This window comes from Acomys minous (genome assembly GCF_964271855.1).
Source record: "Acomys minous genome assembly, chromosome: 3".
Taxonomy (NCBI): Eukaryota; Metazoa; Chordata; class Mammalia; order Rodentia; family Muridae; genus Acomys; species Acomys minous.
Genome location: NC_140485.1, coordinates 88,647,542 through 88,663,303, shown reverse-complemented (window position 1 = coordinate 88,663,303; position 15,762 = coordinate 88,647,542).

Sequence of the window (15,762 nt, the reverse complement as noted above, 5' to 3'; positions counted from 1 at the left end):
CAGTGATGGATCTTCAAGATTTTTTCCCTATTAAGTTATATCCAAAGGAAAGAAAGATTTGCTGTTAGTTTACCTTCTCCTAATTTCTCAAAACATGATGTTAGATATCAGTGGAAAGTTCTTCCCCAAGGCATGAAAAATAGTTGGACCTCATGTCAAAAATTCATAGATAGAGCTCTTATCAATATTAGACTTAAATTTTCAGAATTTTACCTATTACATTTCATGGAGGACATTTTAATTTCTCATCCTGGTCTAATTTTCTTCAAGAGGATTCTTTCCCAAACTTGAGTGATTAGATTTATTAAAACCAAACACAAGCATAGCTTGCAGTACTTAATATTCATGTGTTACTTGCTAATTGTAAAACCTTTAGTAGAAAATTCTAAAACCATTATTCTGTTATAAAACACTAGATTTTATGAAATAAATCTACATATTAAACATTTTATTACATATGACACAATGTAGATAGATGACGGATTTCTGTGATGAAGTAAATTTACTAAATATCTTAGTTATTGTAATATACTTATTTAGAATGGCTTGCAGGATATTGTTAACAAAGAATTCCTGCACTGTGGTCATATTTACAGCTCAATGTAGAGGGAAGTAATTTGACTCACATTTGGAGAGTATCACAAGGCCAAGACAATGAATAAGATTCCAAGAAAATGGTTGTTTTGGTTTTTATAATCTCTCATTTATGTAAAAATAAAAGGAGAAAAGATAACATCAAAAGAGAAAATTTAAAAACCTATAAACCATTATCCACAAATTTAAAGAAGAGACAAATCTTGGAAAATATATCAATATTTTACCTGAAGATATGTTTTAGCAAAACATCCATTGTTGAAATGTAATAGACAATATAGCAGAAAGAAAAAGAAGTTGGACAAAATAAATAACTATAAGAAAAAAGAGGCAAAGGCAAAGATTGGTAAATGAAAATTTAAATGACAAAACAATAATCACAGTTGTTCAAGAAGGACAGCAAATAAAATGTTTAGTATCTGAAATACATATTAATGGCATGACAATGTTTGTGTATTTTAAAACTTTTGGGTTGCAGAGATGGCTCAGCCGTTAAAGGCTATGCTCACAACCATAAATAATTTTAAAATATTGATTGTATTGACTAAAAAATATTCTTTTCACTAATCTTTTTTTTATTTAAGTAATTTATTCAGATTACATCTCAATTGTTATCCCCTCACATGTATCTTCCCATTCCTCCTCCATCCCTCTTTTATCCTATTCTCCTCCTCTAGGTCTTTGGCCCCTATGTGACTACTTCCTGTTGGTGAGGAGACCTGGTGACACCTAGAAAAAAAGTAAGCAGGCTACCCGGAAGACATCTGATAGCCTGTGATCTTACAGTGGGGAATGAGGTCCCCTTCTGTCACAGATCTTCAAGAGGATTTACAGGCTTTAGTAATTGAGCTTTCAATTCAGGGACTCAGAGATAGGAGATAAAGGCTATGACATTATTTAAGATTAACCATTACTCAGCTTAAACCATTATTTGATACATTAAGAGGTGGTATGAACCCAATATAATCTTGAACCTTGAATTGAGATGCAAAATATGCTCTGTTTGAAGGGGTTGTTTAGTTATTCTTTATAATCTAGTTTGATAAGTTTACCCAGTGATCATACTCAAACAAAGTGCTTAGGGAAGAATGGGCCATTCGAATGGTTACATTTAATATTGTATATGAAAAAAAAATGTGGTTCTCTATGCTTACTTAGTGGCCACTCTGATAGCCAAAGGAAGAAAAAGAAATATTAGTTATTTGGAAAGTATGTTTCAGAGAACATTGTTCCATACAGAGCTGAACCCACTACTACTTCATTATGAGAATCTGAATCTTGACAAATAGCCACAATATAGTTTACAGGGCTTTTATTGCACCATCTCCCTTCTAATCATATTTTACAATTTATTTTTAAAAACCACCCATTTATTTTTCCAATAATTAGTAAAACTAAGCCTTTACGTCCTCCAACTGTGTTGGTTTTTACTGGTGGCTCCTCTAATGAAGTAGCCATCCATATAATTAATAATGTTTCACATTCTTTTTAAACAAGAGAAAAATTAGCACAAAAGGTTTAATTGCACACAGTACTGTGTCTTTGAAGCTTTAAATTCAGACTTTTAACCATTGTAGATTCCTCTCATATTCCTGGTTTATTTCCTCAAATTGTAACTTATGTTATTCCAACTTACAAACTTCAATATTACTTCTTTTGTTAAAATCATAGGGTTATATTGATTCTTGAGCTCTGCCCTTTTCTGTAGGTCATATATGTGCCCATATTCAACTTTCTGGGCTTCTACATGAGGGTAATTCCTTGTGAGATTCACTTTCTTATCTGACGGTTTATTCTTTACAAGAAGCAAAAACTAATCATGCTCTTTATCACCAGAATGCTACTGCTCTTCACCGTCAATTTCATATTCTTACAGAAGCAGCTAGTTATATAGTTAGAGATTGTTCCATAATCTTTACCACTCACAATTCTCTAACTGTAAAGGTTAATTCCAGAGGTCTTAGATCTAATGAATGACCTTTGGCAGATTTAGGTTACATATTTTCATTATTTTGGAAAATTGGCCTTTGTTCATGTGTGTATAAATACTTATTTTCATGTTACTTCACTTCTGCTTATACAGTAGAGGCAATTAAAGATGTTGCTCAATATCTAGTTTTATGCTTCTATGAAATAATGAAGCCTTGTGCTTTAAGGACACTGCAATAGCAACCTTTCTGGACAGTGTAGAAAGTTCAATATTGGAGCTTCTCAATAAGGTTTATCATGAATCCTTCATCGTTTGGAATAGTGTTCATAGCAAACTCAAGTATAAATCTTATATAGAAATAAATACTTTCATATATGTAATTCAAATACTAGCCATTCTGTATTATATTTTCAGCTTATAGGAGATATAAATCAAATATTTATTACTTGAAACAATAATCAAATATCACATAAAATAATATTATAAATGAGAATATTGGAATAACTTTAGTTCATTATTGCTATTTAATAATAGAGAATGAATAATTCATAATTTATTGACTATATGAAGTCTAATAATTTTTAGCTCATGATTCCATCTAGAGGACTAATTCTTTTTATGCAGTTGTGGTGCCTTTAGAACTCCAATTTGGTCTTCTTGAATTTTGGAAATTTCATAATTGTTTCTATAATAGCTTATTACATTGAGTAAGAGTGTGAAAATTATATTTGAGGATCATTTTTAATTAAAGCAATGTTAATTACCCACAAACTAAATGCCCTTCTATAGCTCAAATCCACAATATTGTCTCATTTCCAAATTAGATTTTTACTTTTCAAGGATTAGATTTCACTAATCTAGTCCACAAAACATTCTTATTTCCATAAGATCTTAATAAATCTCAGAGATGGGCCATTGCAAATATATCAATGAATTTATACAGAGTTAAATATCAATGCCAATAGAATAGTTTAGCTTTAGTGATCAATTGGCCCATACTTTCCTTTTGAATACACTCAAAACATTTTATTTTTAAATAAAATTTAAAATTGTTTTAGAAAATCAAATTCTAATAGAAGATCCTAGAGAAGACATAGTAAGTAAATAAATTAAAATCAATTGGATGATGTCTCCATCTATTATTCTCATAACTTGTGCACACCATAGGTTAAAATATTCTCAAATGACCACATATTTATATTTATACAATAAAAGTGATTTGAAGGATATACCTCAATAAGGTATATGCAAAATTCATGTACGTATTGTCTATCTTTTGTTTGTGTGCACAGTACTGACATGGTAAACTAGTTCTCTATTTATTAAAATTTTATTTGAAGTACCACCAAGTCTTAGGGAAGAGACTTCTATTTATAGGAAAATTTATTTTAATGCTAGCTTCTGAAAAGGCAAGTCATTGCCTTACTTGTTTGTGTTAGGATGTCATATTTAATTAATATAAACTAGGAGTAGAAATAAAATGCTTAAAGGCACATAATTGAATAAATATTATTCTTAATTGATGTTACTTTAAGCCAAACATTTAGTGCAAAACTACTTGGTGTTTTCTAAAATTCAGCATTTTTCCATATAATAAATTGTCAAAGCCTAAATACTCTAAGTTCTGAATAGCTGAGAACACTAGTCTAATTGTTTTTTTAATAAAGATTTAGTTTTTTCCCCTCTCAAAAATTTTCTAAATTGAACACTTTTAGAATCAGTTCTTATTTTGTTTTTTTACAAATCTGAGTCTTATATTAATATTGAAACACATGCAACATGGCCTCATTAACATGTTCATAATACAGTCATATTTTCTTCCAGACACACCTGATTTAAGGTTCCTTTCTGTGTTCTTGTATACTATTATTAGGAAGGCACATTGTTACCAAACATGTATAATATTTTCTCTCTTTCTAAGCAAATACGTGATTTAGTCAGGTATAAGATTTCATGCCTTCTTTCTGTGCCTAAGTATCAACATGTTTTTAATTAACTCACTAATTTTGATCACATTCTGTCTTATTTGAAAAAGAAATTCCTTTTTACCTGACTAATACTGCTGAATGAGTTTCCTTTAGAGAAGAAAAAAAATTGCTTTTACCAATTACTCTTGGGCTCATATTTTTCATTAATTCTATTGGTGAGGGTAATCTCAGTACCAGAATGTTTAAAATCTTATTATCAAACACTATCTCTTGGTGATAGGCTGGGCACACCACACCTCAAAAATAATTTCTGCAATGAAGAACTTTCTCTTGATACATTTATTTCTTTATTTTCACTCCTAAAATATTTTTCTTGTGATCTAAAAGAGTAGCAGATGTTTTTAAATTAATGAAAATTGTCAACTTCTATCTCTTACACACTTAGACATGAGAGAGTCCATGAAGCATTAGTCTTACATATAGAACTCCAGCAACCTCAGAAATTGTGATAATGAGCAAAACAATCTTATCCAGGGAAGAGAATATCAACAGGTTATTCAATATCAAATGTTCATCCTAAGAATATAAATTATATATTTGCCTGCAAATTTCAAGATTTCCTTGTTGTTGATACTTGAAAAGTATTGCATTGTGTAAATGACTCATAGTTTCTTGCTCCATTCTTTGGGTAAGGGGCATTTGGGTTGCTTCCAGATTCTGGCTATTAAAAATAGCAAATAATTGAGCAAACGTCCTTGTTATATCATTGAGCAACTTTAAAGTATATTCCTAGGAGTGGAATGGCTGAATCTTTAGGTAAAATTATTCCCAATTTCCTGAGATAGTGCCAAATTGATTTTAAAAATTGTTATCCAAGTTCACACTCCCACCAGCTGTGGAGATGTATTCTGCTTTGTCCACACCAGCATGTCCTGTCACTTGAAATTTTGATCTTAGATACTAGGATAGGTGTAAGATGGCAAGAAGGCTGAATATGATCCTCCAACACTGTATAGAGTTTTGGGTGACTATTCAGGCAGCAAATATTATCTGTCGGTTTTTCATTTTGAAAGTTGCTAATCTGCATTTCGGGTTAACTTGGTTAATTAAGTTTTATTCTTTCTCAAGTCTCATGTTCAGTTGAAAACCAGATAGTTTAATATTACAATTAAGGTTAGTTGTTTATGGGTTAAGATGTTTTTAGGTATTTATAGATGTTTTAAGTTGATAGATGTGAGATATGATAGATATTGATTTACATTCAGAAATTTAAACTCACCAAGATAGGAAAGAAGTTTTCTTCAAGATTGCCAAATACAATTAACCAAATCACTATGAATGTAACATTTATATAATTCCTGTTTGTTTTGTGATTCTTTTTTCTGTATGTAGTTTATTTTATTTATGTGCAATAACACAAATATATATTTAAAAATATAATAAAACTAATAATTAAAAAAAGAAAAATTAGGAAAACGGTAATATGAACAGACAATCTAACCTAGAACGGAGAAAATTTCACAGGATCCCACCTTGAGACAAAGAACTACAAGCACCTAATAATTTCTGGGAAAACAGTAACCATTCCTAGAAGTAAATAACTTTATTTTGCTTTTCAATACAAGTTGTCAAACCAGAAACTACACACACATAAAAACAACAATCAAAAGAGCATATTTTATTCAAATATTTGTGCAGACATATATGAACATATAAATAATATAAATCAATATATACTATATATACATATAATATATGTACATAGATACTATGTATGAATATATGCATATATACTATATACACACTATATACACTATTTATGTATATTTATATGTTGGTACGGTTCAATAATTTATTATATAACACCATAACATGTATTTAATTAATGTTTCTATCACAGTTTTTCCTTGAAAAAATATTTTTAATTACAGTAGTATCATATCACTTTCCTCCTTTCCTTTCTTCCTTTCTGCCCTTCTAAGTTAGTCTTCCCCAAACTCTTTACATTGTCTCTATTCTCAAATAAATATCCTAATTTTCTTTGATTATTTTATGTATGTGCACTTTTCTGTTTTTTTATTTTAATTTCAGTCTGTGGTTATTATTTGTTTTGTTGAGAGAAATAGAGAGGGGGAGGAAAAGAGAGAAAAGATAGAAAGAGGGAAAGGGAAGTGGGGAAAGAAGAGCAAGCGAGAGAAAACAGTAAAAAATGCAAACAATACACATACACAATTAGAAAAAATATATATTTTATAATATCCCTGTAAATACGATACATAGGAATTTTTTATTGTTTACAAAGACTGCTGAAATCACCAAATAAAGTTGTAATAAAATTCTAGTTGAATTCAGAAAATTTGTCTCTAGCTTGTTTGGACATTTATAAGAAAACCAGTTCATGGTAATTTCCAAACTCATACTGTTTATGATGACTTCTTTGCTGAGAATCTGCACAGCAAAGTTGTATCAACATCAGTGATCCTAAGGAATAAAAAAGTGTGTAATTCACATTAACCTTCTGTTTGACACTTAGTGACAATAAATCATATTATCATTTCACATTACATTACAGTAATGTAGAAATCTGACTTCCACCAAGTTAGTGACTGACCTATGTATACCTAGACTACTTCTAATGCAAAAAGATAACACTTGGAAAAAGTTTAATAAGTATTTGCTATACAAATGTCTAAGAAACTATAAACAAGTATTATTTCTAAGTTGAGGTTAAAATATACCATGAACATAGATTATAAAGATTACATACCAATGTTTATCACTTGAGATATAGTATAATATATTTGATGTTTTCTCAGAATTACAGGTTGTCAGTAAATACTATATAAAAATGTTGCACATAGCAAGAAAGATGTATGATAATGTGTAAGCCCCCACTTCAGTCATATCTCAAGCAGTTGCTTGTTTCTTTTTTACCTTCATATTTCTACTGAATATAAAAGAGAAAATGCCATAATTTGATGTAAGAAAAGTACACAATACAGTAAAATGAATCATACTGAACATTTTGAGTACTGAGGATAATGTTCATGAAGGTTATCACCTATGCAGAATGATATTCATATCTGTATCATTCAAACAAATTTAGGGAGTGTGTTGAATCAGACTCTCTGAATAAGGCATTAGAGACTAAAAAATGTGTCTTGGCACATGTATTAACTAGTTTTTATGTCAAAATTACACTATCTAGAGTCATTTGTTGAGAGGGAATCATGGATTGCATACACAAAATTGGCAAATCTGTAAGGCATCTTCTTGTTTTATTACTAAAGAGGGATGCAAAGCTTACTGTGGGCAGTTCCATTAATGGGTAAGTTGTACTGGGGAACCCCACCTGTCTGAGATCTAGGGTAGGGGAATAGAATGGAAAAGGAAGGGAAGGTAAGAACAGGAAATCAAACTGGTTCTTTCTCAGAAACCTGGGAATAATTCCACATCAGGATCCAGTTATACCACTTCTGGGAATATACTCAAAAGATGACCTATCATACCACAAGGACACTTGCTCAACTATGGTTATAGCAGCTTTATTTGTAATAGGCAGGATTTGGAAACAACTCAGATGTCCCTCAACTGAAGAGTGGATAAAGAAACTGTGGTGTATTTACACAATAGAATACTACTAAGCTATTAAAAACAAGGAAATCATGAAACTTACAGGAAAACTATTGGAAATGGAAAAGATCATGCTAAGTGAGGTCAACTAGATACACAAATCACATATGGTATGTACTCAATTATTCAGAGTTTATGTATATATGACAGAAGAAAACAACAATCCTCAGACCCAAAGAATATAAGTAACAAGGATGACCCAAAATAGGATTGTTAAATATCTCTGAGAAGGAGAAATAGAATAGAGAGAGAAAGTTGTTAAAGACCGTAAAAAATGTTAGGAGAAGGAATACAGAAAGAAACGAGGGTATATATTAGACTTGAGGGAAGGGCAGTAGGTACTGTAGGAAAGAGCTCCTACAGAGTGAAACCATGGGTAATGGCATATCTGTTCTAAAATGGAGACCTAATACAGGATAAACTTCTGGGAGGATGTGGGGGTATTCTAGGTGTCCTAACTGTCTTAAGTGATAGATTACAATGTGAAATATTTTTCTCCTCAATTTTGTTTTGGTTCATGTTGTTTCATCATAGAAATATTTGTAATAAGCTATCCAAGTTTTTGTAAAAGTAAAGACAAGTGGAAATTTGATAATATTTGAACTTTTTCAAGGATCATTACATTAATTTTCATAAATGCATTCTGTAACAAAAGCTTCCCTTTTTCTTTTGGTTGCACATGGTAAGAGAAATCCGTAATTCATACTGAGTATAAAATAGCACAGGAATATTTAGAGAAACCTGTAGCATTTTTGTTTTTCTCCAAGAGGGATTTGAGGGTATTTTCTTCAGTCTCTGAGAAGAAAAATTTTGTTCAAAGTTTTGTGCTGTAAATTGTTATAGTGTAAGTAACAGAAACCTATAAAATCCAGGGTATCATTCTCAACATAAAAAAGGAAGAAAACACTAGTGACATTTACATGTTGGCCACAACAAAAAATTGACCATAGGAAGGCTCAGCTACCACAGAAAGTTTCTGAATGCAGAATTCCACAAAGGGAATGTGTGTATGAAGCTTCATTAGTTTCCTGGAATCTCTGAATTTGGCTCAGAGTACTATGCTAACCCTGGAAAACAGTATATAATAAAAAACAAAAGATAGGGCTACTGATCAGAGTGCTTTTGTTTGTGGGTTTATTTGTTTCATCTTGTTTTGATACAAGTTTTTGTTTTTAAGTACATTATTATATGTGAAATAAAATAATATTCTTATTCTGTTACATGTTTAAATGAAGTATGCTATGTGAATTCCAATGTACTCCATGCTAAATTGCTGTTTTCAACTTGTAAAACTATAAACTGCTCTTCTCTTTCCTTATATCCCCTAAAGCCACTAATTATCGTTCCTACATTTCTATGACTCCATATACTTTATGTAATTAAAACTACATCCTTTTCGGTGACTGGCTTATTTCTCCTTTATAATGTCCTCTATGTTATCCAGTACACGGCTTAAGCTTCCTCTGACCAGGAAAATGTATAAAAGAGAAGCTGGAACATAAGTATCATAATGGATGGCCTTCTAATTCCCAAGAAGATTAAAAATAAGATTGGGCTGAAAGTGAATTTAACCAAAATTACAAACTTATTTTCATTTGTTTATTTATTTATTTATTTTTAAATTTTTCTTTTTTAATTAATTTATTCTTGTTACATCTCAGTGGTTATCCCATCCCTTGTATCCTCCCATTCTTCCCTCCCTCCCATTTTCCCCTTATTCCCCTCCCCTATGACTGTTCCTGAGGGGGATTACCTCCCCCTGTATATGCTCATAGGGTATCAAGTCTCTTCTTGGTCACCTGCTGTCCTTCCTCTGAGTGCCACCAGGTCTCCCCCTCCAGGGGACATGGTCAGGGTTATTGGGACTCTAGATGAGAGAAGCTCAAACTAAGGCACTCGCCAATGACAATACAAACCGTAAAACTTTAAACCCCTACCCAGATCTAGCCAATGGCCAGAACATTCTCCAGAGTAAAGTGGAGAGTGGGATATGATTTTCTCACATACTCTGGTGCATCACCTTATTTTCATTTATTAGCTGTATTTTCTTGGAAAAGTTACAGATGATCTCAACGTATTTCATTTCCCTTCATAAAGAAATAATGATATTTAAAAGTTAATTGGGAGTTTCTACTGAAGGATTAGTATGACATATATACATATATATATTCACTGATAAATATATATGTGTATATGTATGTATATATGTATAATGAGCTCTTTATGTATGACTAGAATGATACCATCCGTTTTATAAATTTCTATAATATTAGTAATACTATACTATATATAGTATATATAATAAAAATATATAATTCTTGTATTTTAGTTATTAATATAATTCATTATCTGATCAAATATGTTTATCTTATGCTTTTATTACTATTTCTTTCTTTAATTAGTTGGACCACCACATATCCCAAAATACTGTGGGTGACCTGCTTTGCTAAGATTAAATATAAAATTATCTGTAAGCTTAGATTTTCTACACTTACTTTAATTAGGGTTCTTAAACACTTCAATCTGACTTTTACAACACTGACTGGAGGAAGGAGAGAAAATTGTTAATAAGAAAAAGAGGTTTTAAACTTGTTTCCTTTGGCGAATGTCATTCCTCTTTGTCAAGATACTGGCACTCCAGTCCAATAGCCAACACCAAACAGTCACAGTAACCCATAATGGTGGCAGCACAATCCAGAAGAAACTGCAAAGATCCACAAACTCAGAATGAGTCCAATAATGGAGCTAGAATCAGAGAGAGTATCATGGGAAGTTCTCTGGAACATTTCTTTATGTGAATTAAAGAACAGCGAAGACCAGGGAAGCATGGCATGGCAAAGAAGCTGTGCAAAAGCCTTCTTCCAACATTATCTGTGGGGTTCAATTTATACCCTACATAAACATCAAGCACATTCTCATTTGTTGGTCCCAGCAAATCATCACATGCCTCTTCACAGGATCTCTTCCAGTAAAACTTCACATAAGGGCTGGAGAGATGGCTCAGAGGTTAAGAGCACTGACTGTTCTTCCAAAGGTACTTTGTTCAATTCCCAGCAACCACATGGTGGCTCACAAACAACTATAATGTGATCTGATGCCCTCTTCTGGCCTGCAGGTATACATGCAGGCTGAGCACTCAAATACATTAAAAAATAAATAAATAAAATCTTAAAAAAAAAAAAAACTTCACATGATACAACTGAATCTTCAAGGAAACCAGAAACGTCCACTACTGTTTTCCTGGAGTCCATGTAGAATTTATCCAATATATCTTAAGTAATGTAATATTACTCACATTTTCAGAGCCTCCTGATCTTTAAAATTTCCTTAAAATATCATATAATAATTTGGTGATTAATCTTTAATAATAGAATATTTATCAACACAATGACCATATATTATTATTTCAGACATTTTTATTGACCAAACTAAAACTACAATAAGAATAAAAGGATGGAAAACAGATGAAAATGAGGAGGAGGAAAAAGAGAAGGAATAAATAAACAAAAAGAGCACATATCAATACATATCAATAAAATCTAGGTGGTGCTTCCCAGTTGCAAACAAACCAATACATTGTCCAATGCCAAATGGTCAGCCCTAAAAATTATATATATAAAAAACATTATTCAGACTGATCAGATTATATTCAGGAATATGAATACATATGTGTGTATATATATATTTAATGTAAGAGAGCCATAAAGAATGAGCAGAACATAGAAAGTACAAGAAAAGATATGGACAAAAAATGGGATGAAAGCAATATTGCAATAATCATAATTTCAAAGGTAATACATAGTAAAAACTAAAACCTGAAAAATATTTTAATATGAAAACTGCACTACTTACAAGATTTATATAAATGTTTATTTAAAAGAATCCACTTAACTCTGTGTGATTTTTATTTACCTTCAAAGCAAAATATGTTTCTCTTAGATAAATCTTGCCTTTGGAAAAAAATCTGTAACTGTGTTCATTAAATCCAGCATTAATAGTTTGTGAAGTTTAAAGCTATACTTGTTAATTTGGGAAGTAACCTCCAGATGAGTGTTTGGTACTACCTAATTGGAAATAGAAATCTCTTGGTTTTAATTACATGTTTCTGAATGTGCTGGTTTCTTTGCTGTTGCCTGAAATGAGTCTTCTTCATCTGTGTGTGTACACTGTTGATACTCTCATTTGGCTCATTGCAAATGAGCTGCAATATAATTGTAAGAATTCATACACAGCAATATTCCATTATGAACACTGGATTATGTTACAAACTGAAGATAATTATTTTAAATATGTCTTATTGATTAACTGTATCCCTCATTAATTAAGGTTCTTGTTAAATCATCATTTTCCCTTTTGTGGCAATTCTTTTCTTTCATTTCAGCTGTCATTTCCTTATGTTTGTTTTGTTTTTATACTGCATCTGCTCTAATCAACATTGCTGTATATTTTTTATGGTTTTAGTTTTGGTATTTTTTGTCATACAGTCATAAGTGAATAATTTCTTTTATCTTTTCAATCAAGGGCTAATTTTATTCATAGTAAAATCAGAGCTCCTTAATGCATAAAAAGTTGAAAATCAGAGATAGGACAAGAGCAAAGAACGATAAGCAGATTCTTAATAGATGCAGTATTTAGTTAAACAGATTAACATCTCTTTACATTGTTATACTATAGCTCATGTAGACAACTGCAGCTGAAATGTACCTTTATTATTTACAAATAAAATCTTAACACTTAGTGAAGTTAGCATGTTTTGCACTCTTTCATTAAAAATAAGAACTAAAAATGTTGACAGCATTTTAGCTAAGAAATATATTATCTTTAACTATGGAATTTTCATGCCAATTTTTGTTAAAATGTTGTTTTACATTTTGTTAATTTGGATGTCTGTATCTTGGGTATGTGTGCCTGTGCATGCACACATATATATGCCTGAACTTGCAAGCATTCACATACTTTTCCTGGCTTTAATTGAATACAAATAAATATATTTTGCCACACCTGTACCACTCATGGTCTTATACACAAGGACCTACATACCCTAAAAGAAAAAAAAAAAGGTTTGCAGAACTATATTCATTATTTCTCTATTCAATGTAGCTAGGAAATCTAAGCTACCAACTGATTAATAGACAAAAGATGTGACACATATACATAAGTTCATTCTCAAGTGTAAAGTAAAATGAAATTTGAAATTTACAGATAAATTGATAGAATTTGAAAAGAATGGAATCCTATAATCTCTAACATTTCTCTTCATCTAAAAATTGAGCATATAACAACAATTTCTCAAAGTAACAACATATTAATATATTAGTACCTACATAGTTTTTGTAGTATATAAAGAATTGTAAGTATTATTTTTTTTTAAGATTTGGGGTCAATCCATTTTTATAACAGTTTAACATCTTTTTGTCAGAGTCCTATTTACTTCATTAAATTATCAGGAGGAAAATCTACACTTTTAATGGCTATAGCATACAAGATTGAAAGGAAGTGATAGTCTTTTTTCTAAGCCTTCTAAGTGAAATACAGAAGTAATTGACAATATTAAACATTATTCATTGGTAAAAGTTTTGGACAGATCAAGGCGAAAAGACCATACCTAACCATGATAAAGTAATTTACAGTAAGCCTATAGCCTAGTCAACATCAAATTTAATGGAGTGAAACTCAAAATAATTCCACTAAATCCAGGAAATGGACAATGTTACCCATTAATTAATACAATCATAGAAGTTCAAGGTAGAACACTAACGTGATCAAGGTTCTACAAATGGGAAAAGAAGAAGTCAAAGTATTGCTATTCACAAATGATATGGTAGTAAATACAAGTGACCACAGGGAAGTCTTACAATGTTAAACACATTCAGATAAGTGATTAAATAGAATATTAACTTAAAACACTCCATAGCTCTCCTATATACAAACAACAACCAAGTTGTGGAAAAAATCAGGGAAACAATACCCCTCACAATAGTGACAATATATCTTGGGGTGACACTAACCATGCAAGTGAAAGAACTTTATGACAAATCTTTCAAATGTTTAAAGAAAGAAACTAAGAAAAATATCAGAAAATGAAAATATCTTCCATGCATGTGGATCAATTTTATTATCATTATCATTAAAAATTGCCATCATAAGAAAAACAATCGAGAGATTCAATGCAGTCTCCATTGAAATTCCAATACAAATTTTAACAGACCTTGAAATAATAATGCTCACTTTCATATGGAAAATAAAACACCCAAGATACCTATAAGAATCCTGTGCAATAAAAGAAGCTATTGCCTACATAGTTTTGTACTTCAAAAAGAATTGTTAGTTTTATTTTAGTTTGATTTGAGCCAATTCATTTTATAACAGTTTAACATATTTTTGATAGGGTCCAAATTAATGTATTAAATTATCATGGGAAGAATATACATTTGTAATGTTTGTATTATACAAAATTGAAAGGAAATAAAATCCATGTTTTCAACTTTATTAAAGAACTATAGTGACAAAAGCCACATGTTATTGTGGTAAAATTAGACAGGTTATTCAATAGAATTTAATCAAAGACCCAGATGTAAACCCACACTTAAGAATACCTGATTTTTGATAAAGAAGCTGGAAATATATAATGGAAAATATAAGGTTTTCTTGAACCAAATGAGGGTCTAGTTGCATGTCTAGTTAATATGTTGAAGAATGCAAAGAGATCCATATCTATAACCCTGCACAAAATTCAAGTGCATGTAGATCAAATACATCAACATAAAATCAAATACACAGAACCTAATAAAAGAAAATTTCTGGTATAGCTTTGAACACGTGAGCTGACGGTTACTTGTGTTATTGATTTCCACCATTCATATTGGTGCAAATTGGAATATAAAAGTTGTATTTGTTTGCAGTTTATTGATGGACAAGGATGTTGAACGTTCTATAAGAGTTTCTCAGTCATTTGAGTTTCTTCAATTTAGAATTTTGTTACAAACTGTACCACATTTGAAATTTGATTAGTTGTTGTTGTCATTGTTGATGATGATAATGCTGATATCTAGTATCTTCTCTTCTTTTTTATATTTTTTATATTAGTCCTTTATCTGAAATGGAATTTGTAAACTCTTTTCCCATAGGCTGCTTTGTCCAATTGAAGCTTTCCTGTTTAATGCAGTCAAATTTATTAATTTTTGTCATAATGATTAAACTATTGGTGTTATGTTCAAAAAGCCATCTCCTGTACCAATGCAGTCAAAGCTACACCCCAATTTTTCTTCTAATGATTTCAATATATTTGCTTTTATGGTTATGTATTTGGCCAGTTTTTACTCGTGTATTGTTTGTGCATAGTTTGGTTTGCCTTCTTCTAACTGCCAACAACCACTTTGACCAGCACCATTTGTGGAAGATGTTGTCTTTTTCTCACTGTGTATTTCTCGCTTCTTTAGCAACATTCAGGTGTCCATAGGTGTATGGATTTATGTTTCGGTCCTCTATTTGATTGCATTGATCAAACTGTCTGTTTTTGTGCCAGTATCATGATGTTATACCTCTATAATACAATCAGAAATCAGGGATGGTGATAACTCTGGTGGTTCTTTTCTTATCAGGGATTATTTCAGCTACCCTGCATTTCAAGAATTATGTATTGAATGTCTACAAATTTTGTGTTGCAAATGGAAAGGG